General features: G+C 48.3%; 1 pseudogene; it reads right to left on the bottom strand.

Moving 5' to 3' along the window:
* Nucleotides 1–14,054: 14,054 nt before the first annotated feature.
* On the bottom strand, nt 14,055–14,173 carry LOC134897092 (5S ribosomal RNA; annotated as a pseudogene).
* Nucleotides 14,174–14,573: the final 400 nt, after the last annotated feature.

The following is a 14,573-nucleotide window of genomic DNA, read 5'->3' as shown; positions in this document are numbered from 1 at the left end:
GTACAAGTATTGCAGACAATCCGCACTTGGGATGGGCGCCCAGCATCCACTACGGACTACGAGAAATAGATTTACCGGTGAGTAAAATCTTATTTTCTCTGACGTCCTAGTGGATGCTGGGAACTCCGAAAGGACCATGGGGATTATACCAAAGCTCCCAAACGGGCGGGAGAGTGCGGATGACTCTGCAGCACCGAATGAGAGAACTCAAGGTCCTCCTCAGCCAGGGTATCAAATTTGTAGAATTTTGCAAACGTGTTTGCCCCTGACCAAGTAGCAGCTCGGCAAAGTTGTAAAGCCGAGACCCCTCGGGCAGCCGCCCAAGATGAGCCCACCTTCCTTGTGGAATGGGCTTTTACTGACTTAGGATGCGGCAGTCCAGCCGCAGAATGCGCCAGCTGAATTGTGCTACAAATCCAGCGAGCAATAGTCTGCTTAGAAGCAGGAGCACCCAGTTTGTTGGGTGCATACAGGATAAATAGCGAGTCAGTTTTCCTGACTCTAGCCGTCCTGGAAACATAAATTTTTAAGGCCCTGACTACGTCCAGTAACTTGGAATCCTCCAAGTCCCTAGTAGCCGCAGGCACCACAATAGGTTGGTTCAAGTGAAAAGCTGATACCACCTTAGGGAGAAACTGAGGACGAGTCCTCAATTCCGCCCTATCCATATGGAAAATCAGATAAGGGCTTTTACATGACAAAGCTGCCAATTCTGACACACGCCTGGCTGAAGCCAAGGCCAATAACATGACCACTTTCCACGTGAGATATTTTAGATCCACGGTTTTAAGTGGCTCAAACCAATGTGATTTTAAGAAACTCAACACCACGTTGAGATCCCAAGGTGCCACTGGAGGCACAAACGGGGGCTGAATATGCAGCACTCCTTTCACAAACGTCTGAACTTCAGGTAGTGAAGCTAGTTCTTTCTGGAAGAAAATCGACAGAGCCGAGATCTGTACCTTAATGGAGCCTAATTTCAGGCCCATAGTCACTCCTGCTTGTAGGAGATGCAGAAATTGACCTAGTTGAAATTCCTCTGTTGGGGCCTTTTTGGCCTCACACCAAGCAACATATTTCCGCCATATGCGGTGATAATGCTTTGCAGTTACATCTTTCCTGGCTTTAATCAGCGTAGGAATGACTTCCTCCGGAATGCCCTTTTCCTTCAGGATCCGGCGTTCAACCGCCATGCCGTCAAACGCAGCCGTGGTAAGTCTTGGAACAAACAGGGCCCCTGCTGCAGCAGGTCCTGTCTGAGCGGCAGAGGCCATGGGTCCTCTGAGATCATCTCTTGAAGTTCCGGGTACCACGCTCGTCTTGGCCAATCCGGAACCACGAGTATTGTTCTTACTCCTCGTTTTCTTATTATTCTCAGTACCCTTGGTATGAGAGGCAGAGGAGGGAACACATAAACTGACTGGTACACCCACGGTGTCACTAGAGCGTCCACAGCTATCGCCTGAGGGTCCCTTGACCTGGCGCAATATCTCTCTAGTTTTTTGTTTAGGCGGGACGCCATCATGTCCACCTGTGGCCGTTCCCATCGATTTACAATCAGCGTGAAGACTTCTGGATGAAGTCCCCACTCTCCCGGGTGGTGGTCGTGCCTGCTGAGAAAGTCTGCTTCCCAGTTGTCCACTCCCGGAATGAACACTGCTGACAGTGCTAGTACGTGATTTTCCGCCCATCGGAGAATCCTTGTGGCTTCTGCCATTGCCATCCTGCTTCTTGTGCCGCCCTGTCGATTTACATGGGCGACTGCCGTGATGTTGTCTGACTGGATCAGTACCGGCTGGTGTAGAAGCAGGGATTTTGCCTGACTTAGGGCATTGTAAATGGCCCTTAGTTCCAGAATATTTATGTGTAGGGAAGTCTCCTGACTCGACCATAGTCCTTGGAAGTTTCTTCCCTGTGTGACTGCCCCCCAGCCTCGAAGGCTGGCATCCGTGGTCACCAGGACCCAGTCCTGTATGCCGAATCTGCGGCCCTCTAGAAGATGAGCACTCTGCAGCCACCACAGCAGAGACACCCTGGTTCTTGGAGACAGGGTTATTAGGCGATGCATCTGAAGATGCGATCCGGACCATTGGTCCAACAGGTCCCACTGAAAGATTCTGGCATGGAACCTGCCGAAAGGAATTGCTTCGTAAGAAGCCACCATCTTTCCCAGGACCCGCGTGCAGTGATGCACCGATACCTGTTTTGGTTTAAGGAGGTCTCTGACTAGAGATGACAGCTCCTTGGCTTTCTCCTCCGGGAGAAACACTTTTTTCTGAACTGTATCCAGAATCATACCCAGGAACAGTAGACGTGTCATCGGAACCAGCTGTGATTTTGGAATATACAGAATCCAACCGTGCTGGTGTAGCCCCTCCTGAGATAGTGCTACTCCCACCAATAACTGCTCCTTGGACCTCGCCTTTATTAGGAGATCGTCCAAGTACGGGATAATTAAAACTCCCTTTCTTCGAAGGAGTATCATCATTTCCGCCATTACCTTGGTAAACACCCTCGGTGCCGTGGAGAGTCCAAACGGCAGCGTCTGGAATTGGTAATGGTAATGGCAATCCTGTACCACAAATCTGAGGTACTCCTGGTGAGGATAGTAAATGGGGACATGCAGGTAAGCATCCTTGATGTCCAGGGATACCATGTAATCCCCCTCGTCCAGGCTTGCAATAACCGCCCTGAGCGATTCCATCTTGAACTTGAATTTTTTTATGTATGTGTTCAAGGATTTCAAATTTAAAATGGGTCTCACCGAACCGTCCGGTTTCGGTACCACAAACAGTGTGGAATAGTAACCCCATCCTTGTTGAAGTAGGGGCACCTTGATTATCACCTGCTGGGAATACAGCTTGTGAATTGCCGCTGAAGGAGTAATCGGCAAGGCAGATTTTAGGAACCGGTGGGGTGGAGACGCCTCGAATTCCAGTTTGTACCCTTGAGATACTATTTGCAGGATCCAGGGATCCACCTGTGAGCGAGCCCACTGATCGCTGAAATTTTTGAGGCGGCCCCCCACCGTACCTGGCTCCGCCTGTGGAGCCCCACCGTCATGCGGCGGACTTGGAAGAAGCGGGGGAGGACTTTTGCTCCTGGGAACCTGCTGTTTGTTGCAGCCTTTTTCCCCTACCTCTGCCTCTGGACAGAAAGGACCCGCCTTTTCCACGCCTGTTTTTCTGAGTCCGAAAGGACTGTACCTGATAAAACGGCGCCTTTTTAGGCTGTGAGGGAACATGGGGTAAAAATGCTGACTTCCCAGCAGTTGCTGTGGAAACTAGGTCCGAGAGACCATCCCCAAATAACTCCTCACCCTTATAAGGCAAAACTTCCATGTGCCTTTTTGAATCTGCATCCCCTGTCCACTGGCGAGTCCATAAGCCTCTCCTAGCAGAAATGGACAATGCACTTATTTTAGATGCCAGCCGGCAGATCTCCCTCTGTGCATCTCTCATGTATAAGACTGAGTCTTTTATATGCTCTATGGTTAGCAGAATAGTGTCCCTGTCTAGGGTGTCAATATTTTCTGACAGGGAATCTGACCACGCAGCGGCAGCACTGCACATCCATGCTGACGCAATAGCTGATCTAAGTATAATGCCTGAGTGTGTATATACAGACTTCAGGATCGCCTCCTGCTTTCTATCAGCAGGTTCCTTGAGGGCGGCCGTATCCGGAGACGGTAGTGCCACCTTTTTAGACAAACGTGTGAGCGCTTTATCCACCCTAGGTGATGTCTCCCAACGTGACCTATCCTCTGGCGGGAAAGGGAACGCCATTAGTAACTTCTTAGAGATTACCAATCTTTTATCAGGGAAAGCCCACGCTTCTTCACACACTTCATTTAATTCTTCTGATGGGGGAAAAACTACGGGTAGTTTTTTCTCCCCAAACATAATACCCTTTTTAGTGGTACCTGGGTTTATATCAGAAATTTGTAACACCTCTTTCATTGCTTCAATCATGCAACGAATGGCCTTAGTGGACATTAGACTAGACTCATCGTCGTCGACACTGGTGTCAGTATCCGTGTCGACATCCGCATCTGCCATCTGAGGTAGCGGGCGTTTTAGAGCCCCCGATGGCCTTTGAGACGCCTGGACAGGCACGAGCTGAGAAGCCGGCTGTCCCGCATTTGGCATGTCGTCAAATTTTTTGTGTAAGGAGTCGACACGTGCACGCAATTCCTTCCATAAGTCCATCCACTCAGGTGTCTGCCCCGCAGGGGGTGACATCCCTTCTATAGGCATCTGCTCCGCCTCCACATCATTATCCTCATCAAACATGTCGACACAGCCGTACCGACACACCGCACACACACAGGGAATGCTCTAACAGAGGACAGGACCCACAAAAGCCCTTTGGGGAGACAGAGTGAGAGTATGCCAGCACACACCAGAGCGCTATATAATGCAGGGACTAACTGAATTATGTCCCCTATAGCTGCTGTTATATATACTGCGCCTAAATTTAGTGCCCCCCCTCTCTTTTTTACCCTTTTCTGTAGTGTAGACTGCAGGGGAGAGCCAGGGAGCTTCCTTCCAGCGGAGCTGTGAGGGAGAAATGGCGCCAGTGTGCTTAAGGAGATAGCTCCGCCCCTTTTTCGCGGACTATTATCCCGCTTTTTTGTGGATTCTGGCAGGGGTAATTATCACATATATAGCCTCTGGGGCTATATATTGTGGTATTTTTGCCAGCCAAGGTGTTTTTATTGCTGCTCAGGGTGCCCCCCCCCCCCTAGCGCCCTGCACCCTCAGTGACCGGAGTGTGAAGTGTGTATGAGGAGCAATGGCGCACAGCTGCAGTGCTGTGCGCTACCTTGGTGAAGACTGATGACTTCTGCCGCCGATTTTCCGGACCTCTTCTTGCTTCTGGCTCTGTAAGGGGGACGGCGGCGCGGCTCCGGGACCGAACACCAAGGCCAGTTCCATGCGGTCGATCCCTCTGGAGCTAATGGTGTCCAGTAGCCTAAGAAGCCCAAGCTAGCTGCAAGCAGGTAGGTTCGCTTCTTCTCCCCTTAGTCCCTCGCTGCAGTGAGCCTGTTGCCAGCAGGTCTCACTGTAAAATAAAAAACCTAATTATATACTTTCTTTTTAGAAGCTCAGGAGAGCCCCTAGTGTGCATCCAACCTCGGCCGGGCACAAAATCTAACTGAGGCTTGGAGGAGGGTCATAGTGGGAGGAGCCAGTGCACACCAGGTGACCTAAAAGCTTTCTTTAGTTGTGCCCAGTCTCCTGCGGAGCCGCTATTCCCCATGGTCCTTTCGGAGTTCCCAGCATCCACTAGGACGTCAGAGAAAAAGGCTTTATACTCTCCTGTCTCTGACACTTGCTGTGTGCTCTCTTGGCTGAGGGTGTCATGGCGCTCTTACTTGTTAATTGCTGCACTTCCACTGCTGTATTTTGCACATCCGCTTACTCTCTCTAGCAACTTTCAGCTTATTTGTCTCCCCTCTCTTAGCTGCTCATCTCTGCATAATGGCGTCACCAGCTTTTTCCTCACCTCGGCTCCAAATGTCTCTACTCAAACTGCTGTTCGTTTTTTTTAATTTTTAGACATGTCATTGTTTTTATGGGATATCACATGTGCGTATCTCAATACTTACTCCTCCAGTGTGAAGAAATCAGGCTGATTGGGGCCAGAGCTTGGGAACGCCTGCGTTTTTCCTGACACTCCCAGAAAATGGTCAGTTACCACCCACAAGCGTCCTCTTCCTGTCAATCACCTTGCGAATGCCCGTGTGATCGAAATTTTTGCACCATCCTGTCACTTTTTGGTGATGCACCTGCACATTGCAGTGCATGCGCAATCGCAGTAGTTCGATAATCGCCCACTGTGCGAAAACACACAGCAGTGATCAGGTCTGAATTGGGCCCTTAAATCCTATTACCCTGTTATATTCAAAATTCAAACTACTTTTGTGAATATAATTTTTCAGGGTTCATTTGTTAAGGATATATAATATAATACATCAGGATCACATCATGATTCCCAGCAATTTTCCTAAACACAAGTACTCTGAGTACTAAGGACATACCTCACAACTTTGAAGTTCTTTAAATAGGGACACACGATCGCTCCCGAAAAGGGGTGTGGCCTAAATGAAATGGGCGTGGCTTCACGGGAGGACCCGCGATCGTGAGCCACGCCCCCATTTTCGTCACTGAGGGGGCATGCCCAGCGCTCTGTGAGCCTCTGGCATGCCCCCTCTCCCTCTGACTCCAGCGAATAGACGCTGTGCGCATGCGCACAGTGTCTATTCACCGCTGCTCTGCTAAGCAGGGCAGCGAGAGTCAGAGACTCCCAACTGCCCCCCCCCCACCGCGGGACACTGCGGCCCGCGGGTGGGACAGCGGGACAGTCCTCAAAAAACGGGACTATCCCGCGAAAATCGGGACAGTTGGGAGGTATGTAAGGATGCTACTGTAAAGTTGTTTATTTCAGTGCTCAATCTCTCAGATACCTATCACTCGAGTGCCTATTAGCTAGAACAGTATTTTCATATTGATTTTCACACTTGTGCTGCCACCACTTCCTAGTTCCCAGATGGGGAAACCAAAATTATCCAGAAAAGTGCACACTGGGCCTAATTCAGATGTGGTTGTTCTTGTGATTGCATCTTTTGCTATTCGCAGTTGTGATTATGGCGGTCATTCTGAGTTTTCCACTCATTGCCGATTTTCGCTGTGCTGTGATTTGTTGCAAAATGCGCATGCGCAAGGCACGCAGGGCGCATGCGCTTAGTTATTTAACTAAAAACTTAGTAGATTTGCTGTGGATCCTGCAGCGCTTTTCAGTCGCTCTGCTGATCGGTGAGTGATTGACAGTAAAGGTGCGTTTCTGGGTGGTAACTGAGCATTTTCAGGGAGTGTGCTAAAAAACGCAGGCGTGTCAGGGAAAAACGCGGGAGTGTCTGGAGAAACGGGGGAGTGGCTGGCCGAACGCAGGGCGTGTTTGTGACGTCAAACCAGGAACTAAACGGACTGAGCTGATCGCAATCTGTGAGTAGGTCTGGAGCTACTCAGAAACTGCAAGGAATTATTTATTAGCAGTTCTGCTAATCTTTCGTTCGCTATTCTGCTAAGCTAAGATACACTCCCAGAGGGCGGCGGCCTAGCGTGTGCAATGCTGCTAAAAGCAGCTAGCGAGCGAACATCTCGGAATGAGGGCCCATATGCTAATACAGGCAGACGCTGAGCATAGGGACACCCACTGCTGTTGCATCATTTCCGTCCGATGGTGCTCAATTGCCAATACATCAGTTCCATTGTCGCAAATTGGGTTATGTCGCAGATTCTTAGTGCCTCTGAAGACCCGCAGGTTGAGCTGCTCTCCTGGGAATGCAGAAGGCTCTCCAGTAGCAAGTAAGATCACAGCTGCTAATTTATGTATTTCCAGAAAACACCATCTGAATGGCCATGACACGCCTGCGATTATCCAACAACTCCCCATTCCCACCTCCAAACGCTGTCTACCTGTCATACACTTTGCAACTAATTCCTTGGTGTGACCACCATCGCAATCCAATCGCTGCATGTGTACAGTTTGGCTCAGACACTTGCGTACCAAGAAAACATCAATTTGCTTACAATAGCAGCTTTGTGACAACATCTGAATCAGGCCCACTATGCTTCCGTGGTATTAGGTTTAAATATTTAAAGGTGCACTGGAAAATACTTTGCAGTCTAGCATCGAACAGTTAAGGTGCATACACACTGGGCGTTTTGTGATATGAACATCGCTGGCAGGAAAATACTGTAGCTCGGTCCATACACACTAAGCGATTTTCACTCTGCCCAGCTATGTTCATGGGGGTGAACCACTTTCCACAGTAGGAGACAGTTTAAAGTGGTTCACTCGGCTGGTATAACAGCCCAACGGACGGCGGTGGCCAGTGATGATGCCTGAAGGTGATCATTGGTGGTGAGTACCAACCGGGGGGCCCTCTAGAGGGGTCCCCTGGTTCACTGTGCGGCAGAAGTGCGGGAGAGGCATAGGGGTCCCTCCTGGGGGGGACCCGCTGTAGCCCCTGCATGAGACTGGCTTATATAAATGTTGTACCAAGCATTTATGTGAGGCTACATACACTAGGAGACATAGCCAGTATAAATATTCAAAGGTAGCTCCAGTGCCATGGTGGGGGCGGAGCTACACGAGAGCGGGCTCAGCAACATTTTGGCGCCTTCCTCTGCATAGCAGCAGCAGCCTCACAGCTCCTACATATCAGTCCCTGGATTGCTGGCACCGGGTGTAGAAGGGGAGAGCCGCTATAGCTGTGCACAAGTAACATCCCTCTAAGGGACTTCTCATATTACAGTCTCACTGTTGTTTACACAAAAATGCTGACAGTCTCACTGGGGCTGTGCAGCGCTGAGTGCGCTAGGGTCTTCTCTCCTGTGTCTCATCTCACATACAATAGGGCAGGCTTGTAATATATATATTTTCTGCTTCAACATGGTAAAACAGAAGTTATGCAGTGTATGTAATGTTAGATTCTCTCATAGTACATCTAGCTCGCCTCCATATTATGTGAGCAGTGTAGTCAGTCATCTCAGAATGCTGATTTCAATGTGGTGGAAAGTCCTGAGCCCTCCTGGTTGGGGACAATCAAAAGTATGATGTCTGATATGTCATCTCAGGTCACTGCAAATGCAAATAAGACTCAGGAACTGCAACAAGCAGTGGCAGGTCTAACTGCTAAACATCCCCCCTGTCTACTACAGGTGTACAAAAACGTGCTCTGCCTGCACTCCTAAAGGATACTGATGATGATATACAGGATGATGGGGATGATGTGGACCCCATAAGTGAGGATTCCACCCCTACCCAGGGTATTGAACCCCTAATATTGGCAATTAGGGATGTGTTAAAGCTCCCCCTGGAGGATGCTACTACTCAGCAGTCATTTTTCCTCTCACAAGACAAACTGACAGTCACTTTTCCTGATTCCAAAGAATTGGATGACTTATTTAAAATAGCCTGGAAGAATCCAGACAAGAAATATCAAGTGTCAAAACGATTTTTGCATACATTCCCCTTTGCCCCTGAAGGCAGGAAATTCTGTGAAGAGTCTCCAGCAGTAGACGATATGTCGACTGATGAAGCCGCTGATGTTTATATAGAGGCAGAGAAATGCGTTTTGAGTGGTGCCAGCAGATCTACACATTTACCCTGATCCTTATCACCCGACATGGAACTGGACACGGATCTTCAAATATGGGTCAATTTTAAACGGAATTAGCTACCAGAGCCGGGAGCCCCACTGACCAGCAGTAATTACTCTACGGACGATGAAGGGGGTACATTTTTTTAAAGTGCGAACAAACACGGCCATGTCTGAATAGTAAAAAGTACTAAGTGTTCTATTAACTTTTCTTGTTCTACAATAAAGAATTCCAGCGTACAATTTCCAAAATACGCTGTTTAAAGCTCTGTCCTAAATGAAGACTTTAGTGCGCTGCTGCTGAATATGCTAATCAAATCCTTGTTTTAAAACGGAATAGCACGGTGACTTTTTTCTAAAAAGGCAGTACTACCTGCTCCGAGCTCCTTTACGGTAAAGGACCCGGCAGATAGGAAAATTGAGACCACAATCTATTTACATTGCTGCAGGTGTTGCTCAAAGGCCAGTCATTGCAGGTTGCTGGATGACACATGCAATTCATTCTTGGGCTAATCAAATTAAGAAAGGTCTTTCGGGTGATATGACCTTAGTTAATACTATTACTTTCCTGACTCACATTCAGGATGCGGTGAGAGTCCTCTGTGACTCCCTTAAAGAGATTGACAATATTAATGCTAGGACCACGGCTATGGTTGTGTCTGCACACAGAGCCATATGGTTGCTTCAGTGGATTGCTGATGCTGACTCCAAATGTAATGTGGAATCTCTTCCCTTCATAGGTGAATGGCTCTTTGGAGGTGAATTGGACGCATGGATTTCCAAAGCTACTACTGGGAAATCCACGTTTCTCCCTTTGGGGGCTCCGTCTGCTAGATGTATCTACCCGGGACCATCTACTCAGTCCATTCAGTCATCCAGATTTCAATCTAGGGCCAGAGGGGCCTCCAACGCAGCTAGAGGCTCCAGATAAACCAGCCGTCGCTGGTTCTCAGGACCAGAACACCAGTTCTGCTTCCGCAAAGACTTCAGCATGACGGTGCCCACCCACTCCGAGGGGATCTCGTGGTGGGAGCTCGTTGACGCCACTTCAGCCACATCTGGGATGGTTCCTGCCAAGATGCTTGGGTAAGGGACCTTATCGCTGAAGGTTACAAGCTGGAATTCGACGGTACTCCTCCCCAACGATTTTTCAAATCAGGCTTGCCAGCTTTAGAAAATATGCATGGTACGCTACTGCTGGCCATAAACAAGTTGGTCCAGTCCCAGGTCATTGTTCCAGTACCCCTACTACAACAAGGACAGGGTTACTGCTGAAGTCTGATTGTAGTACCAAAACTAGATGGGTCTGTGAGACCCATTCTGAATCTGTAGTCTTGAATCCTTACCTGAAGGTTTTCAAATTCAAGATGGAATCATTGAGAGGTAATTGCAGGCCTGGAACAACAGGAATTCCTAGTGTCCCTGGATATCAAGGACGCTTACCTACATATCCCAATTTGGCCTCCTCATCAGGCCTATCTGAGGTTTGCTCTGCTGAACGATCACTACCAGTTTCAAGCGTTACCCTTCAGCCTGTCTACAGCTCCGAGGGTGTTCACGAAGGTGATGGCGGAAATGATGTTTCAACTCAGGGTCCAGGGGGTTAATATGATTCCAAACCTGGACGATCTCCTGATAAAAGCAAGCTCCAGGGAACTTCTATTGCTTCATATAGATCGCACTATCCAACTTCTGTCACTCCACTGGTGGATCCTCAATCTGCAGAAGTCCCACCTGGAACCGTCTCAACAGCTCCTGTTTCTGGGGATGCTACTGGATAATGTAGCACAGAAAGTGTTCCTCCCAGAGGAAAAAGCGAGAACACTTCAAGAAATGTTTCACATGGTGCTCCAACCTGCTCGAATCACCATTTATCTTTGCATAAAATTGTTGGGAAAGATGGTGGCTTCGTACAAGGCAATTCAATTCAGAAGGTTTCATGCCAGACCACTCCAATTGGACAGCCGAAACAAGTGGTCCGGTTCCCATCTTCAGATGCACCGGATGATTTGGCTGTCACCTCAGGCCAGAATCTCTCTCCTGTGGTGGCTGCAGTCTTCCAACCTGTTGGAAGGTCAATGCTTTGGGATTCAGGATTGGATCCTCCTCATGACAGATGTGTCTGAGAAGATGGGGAGCTGTCAACCAGGGGGCGCAGTTCCAGGGCAGGTGGTCTGCCCAAGAGGCCCTACTTCCGATCAACATTCTGGAACTTCGGGCTATCTACAATGCTCTGATTCAGGCATCCCCTCTACTCTGGGATTAGGCGATCCAGGTGCAGACGGACAATGCCACGGCGGTGGCATACATAAATCGATGGGAAGGGACAAAAAGCAAGGCCTGCATTCAAGAAGTGTCAAGAACACTCCTCTGGGCAGAAAGAAATGCAAGAGCACTGTTCGCGGTCTTCATTCCAGGAGTAGACAACTGGGAAACAGACTTCCTAAGTCACCATGACCTCCAGCCGGGGGAGTGGGGACTACACCCTCCGGTGTTTCAGCAGATCATCGACAGGTGGGGATACCCACAGATCGGCTTGACGGCCTCTCATTTCAACAAGAAACTTTGCTGCTATTGCTCACGGACCAGGGACCCTCAGGCGAGCGCAGTGGATGCGCTGACATCACCTTGGCCTTACCAGCTGGTCTACCTGTTACCCCCGATTCCGTTGATCCCAAGGGTGCTCAAGCGGATCAGACATCAAAGAGTGGAATCAATCTTGATTGCCCCGGATTGGCCCCGAAGAACGTGGTATGCGACTCTTCTGGACATGTCCGTAGAGGACCCCTGGCCTCTACCGCTAAGAAGGGATCTTCTTCAACAAGGACCATTCATCTACCAAGACTTATGGTTGCTTTGTTTGACGGCATGGAAGTTGAGTGGAATATCCTAGCTCACAAAGGCAGTACGGATTGTGTAATGGTTAGCATTACTGCCTCACAGCATTGAGGTCATGGGTTCGATTCTCACCATGCCCTAACTGTGTGGAGTTTGTATATTCTCCCTGTACTTGCGTGGGTTTCCCCCGGGTACTCCAGTTACCTCCCACAATTCAAAAATATACTGGTAGGTCAATTAGCTCCCAACAAAATTAACCCTAGCGTGTATGTGTCTGTGTGTACATGTGATAGGGAATATAGGCCCTCATTCCGAGTTGATCGCTCGCTAGCTGCTTTTAGCAGCAGTGCACATGCTAGGCTGCCGCCCTCTGGGAGTGTATCTTAGCTTAGCAGAATTGCTAATGAAAAGTTAGCAGTTCTGCTATTAAATATTTCCCTGCAGTTTCTGAGTAGCTTCAGACCTACTCCTAGATTGTGATAACTGCAGACTGTTTGGTTCCTGGTTTGACGTCACAAACACACCCTGCGTTCGGCCAGCCACTCCCCCGTTTCTCCAGCCACTCCTGCGTTTTAGCCTGACACGCCTGCATTTTTTAGCACACTCCCTGAAAACGCTCAGTTACCATCCAGAAACACCCACTTACTGTCAATCACTCACCGATCAGCAGAGCGACTGAAAAGCGTCGCTCGGCTCTGTGTAAAATTGCATAGTTTTGTGTGAAAGTACTTAGCGCGTGCGCCCTGCGGCCCATACGCATGCGCAGAACTGCCAGTTTTTAGCCTGATCGCTATTCTGCTAAAAACAGCCCCATAGATTGTAAGTTCCACTGGGGCAGGGACATATGTGAATGGGCAATGTGAATATTCTCTGTACAGCGCTGCGGAATATGTGTGCGCTATATAAATAACTGGTAATAAATAATAAATAAATAAATGGCTTTCCAAAAAGGTCATTGCCACTATGGTGCAAGCCAGAAAATCAGTGACGTCAAAACACTATCTGTCGGAGATATGTCTCTTGGTGCGTGGAATGCACTTATCCCTCTGCAGAATTCAACTTGGGAAGTTTCCTACGATTCCTGCAGGCTTATGTCTGGGATCCATTAAGGTCCAGATTTCAGCTCTTTCCATCTTCTTCCCGAAGAAGTTGGCTCTCTTGCCAGAAGTTCAGACCTTCTTGCAAGGGGTGCTTCACATACAACCTCCATTCGTGCCGCCTACGGCACCTTGGGATCTCGATGTGGTGTTACGTTTTCTATAGTCCTCCTGGTTTGAACCTCTAACGACAGTATAAGTACCTCACGTGGAAAACGGTGATGTTACTCGCCCTGGCTTCTGCTAGGCATGTCTCAGAATTGGGGGCCTTGTCATGCAAAAGTCTGTACTTGGGTGGTCATTCCAAGTTGTTCGCTCGCTAGCAGTTTTTAGCAGCCGTGCAAATGCTATGCCGCCTCCCACTGGCAGTGTATTTTAGCTTAGCAGAAATGCGAACAAAAGGATCGCAGAGCGGCTACTAAATAATTTTGTGCAGTTTCAGAGTAGCCTCAGACCTATATGTATATCTACAAAGAGAAAAAGTATGACACTAGTTTGGGCGCACTCTTATTTTTGTTTTCTTTTAAATTATGATCAAATAAACAATAATAATGACATCTTAAGCTTGTACTATACACCTCCTTAGAAATCCCAAAACTGTATATATGCTGCACGTATGACCATATATGAAAATGGTATCAGGGAGGAACACCAATGGATGTTTACAAGATAATGTGTGGAATGTTCAGATCCTTAATTATATCTGGATAATTGCATAATGGAGGGTGGCTACATCACAAGCAACCTCCGTCTGCCAAGGATCTGTACAAACTTAGTTTGTATTGATACAACCCTAGATAGGGTAGAATTAGTGAATGGGAGAGCCCACACACTGTATGCTGATATCTAGTAGTGATCCACGGTCTTAGATTGATAAATTTATTAGGAAAAATTAGTTGGAATCAGTAAAGTAGTGATACTGCTGTTGGCGTTATTGCCCTTGGTAGATCTTCCTACTTCACCGGGTATTCCCTAGTGGTCACCCGTCTAGGTACTGACCCAGCCCACCTCCGTTTAGCTTCCAAGATCGGACGAGATTGGGCGTGAACGGAGGGGTATGGTCGTAGAGAGAAATTGCCCTACATCGCCAATGAGAGTGCACCGAAGCGGAAGGATGGATTCCTTCTCGGGAAAAGAATGTTTATAAGAATGTATAGATAATAAGATGTGAATCTGCTGTCCACGTTAGACTGGCGGGACGTGTCCCGTAGTGGACTAGTCCGCCTGAATCGTGGATGAGAGTTCACGGAAGGAAGAGAAGTGGGAATGAAGGAAAAGAATTACACAGTTATATAAGACACATATATGGACATTCTCAATTTCCTCCGTACACCTATCGGATTTCAATTAGATATGCGTCTTGGATAAGCAGTATCGTACTGATGATATAATAATGAAGAAAAGCATAAGATGCCGTGAGATAAACACACTAAATATTCCTTTGTGACAGTGGAAAAGTAGGAATTTGT

The sequence above is a fragment of the Pseudophryne corroboree genome, chromosome 3, assembly GCF_028390025.1.
Source record: "Pseudophryne corroboree isolate aPseCor3 chromosome 3, aPseCor3.hap2, whole genome shotgun sequence".
In the NCBI taxonomy this organism is placed as follows: Eukaryota; Metazoa; Chordata; class Amphibia; order Anura; family Myobatrachidae; genus Pseudophryne; species Pseudophryne corroboree.
This window is presented reverse-complemented; position numbering and strand designations above follow the sequence as displayed.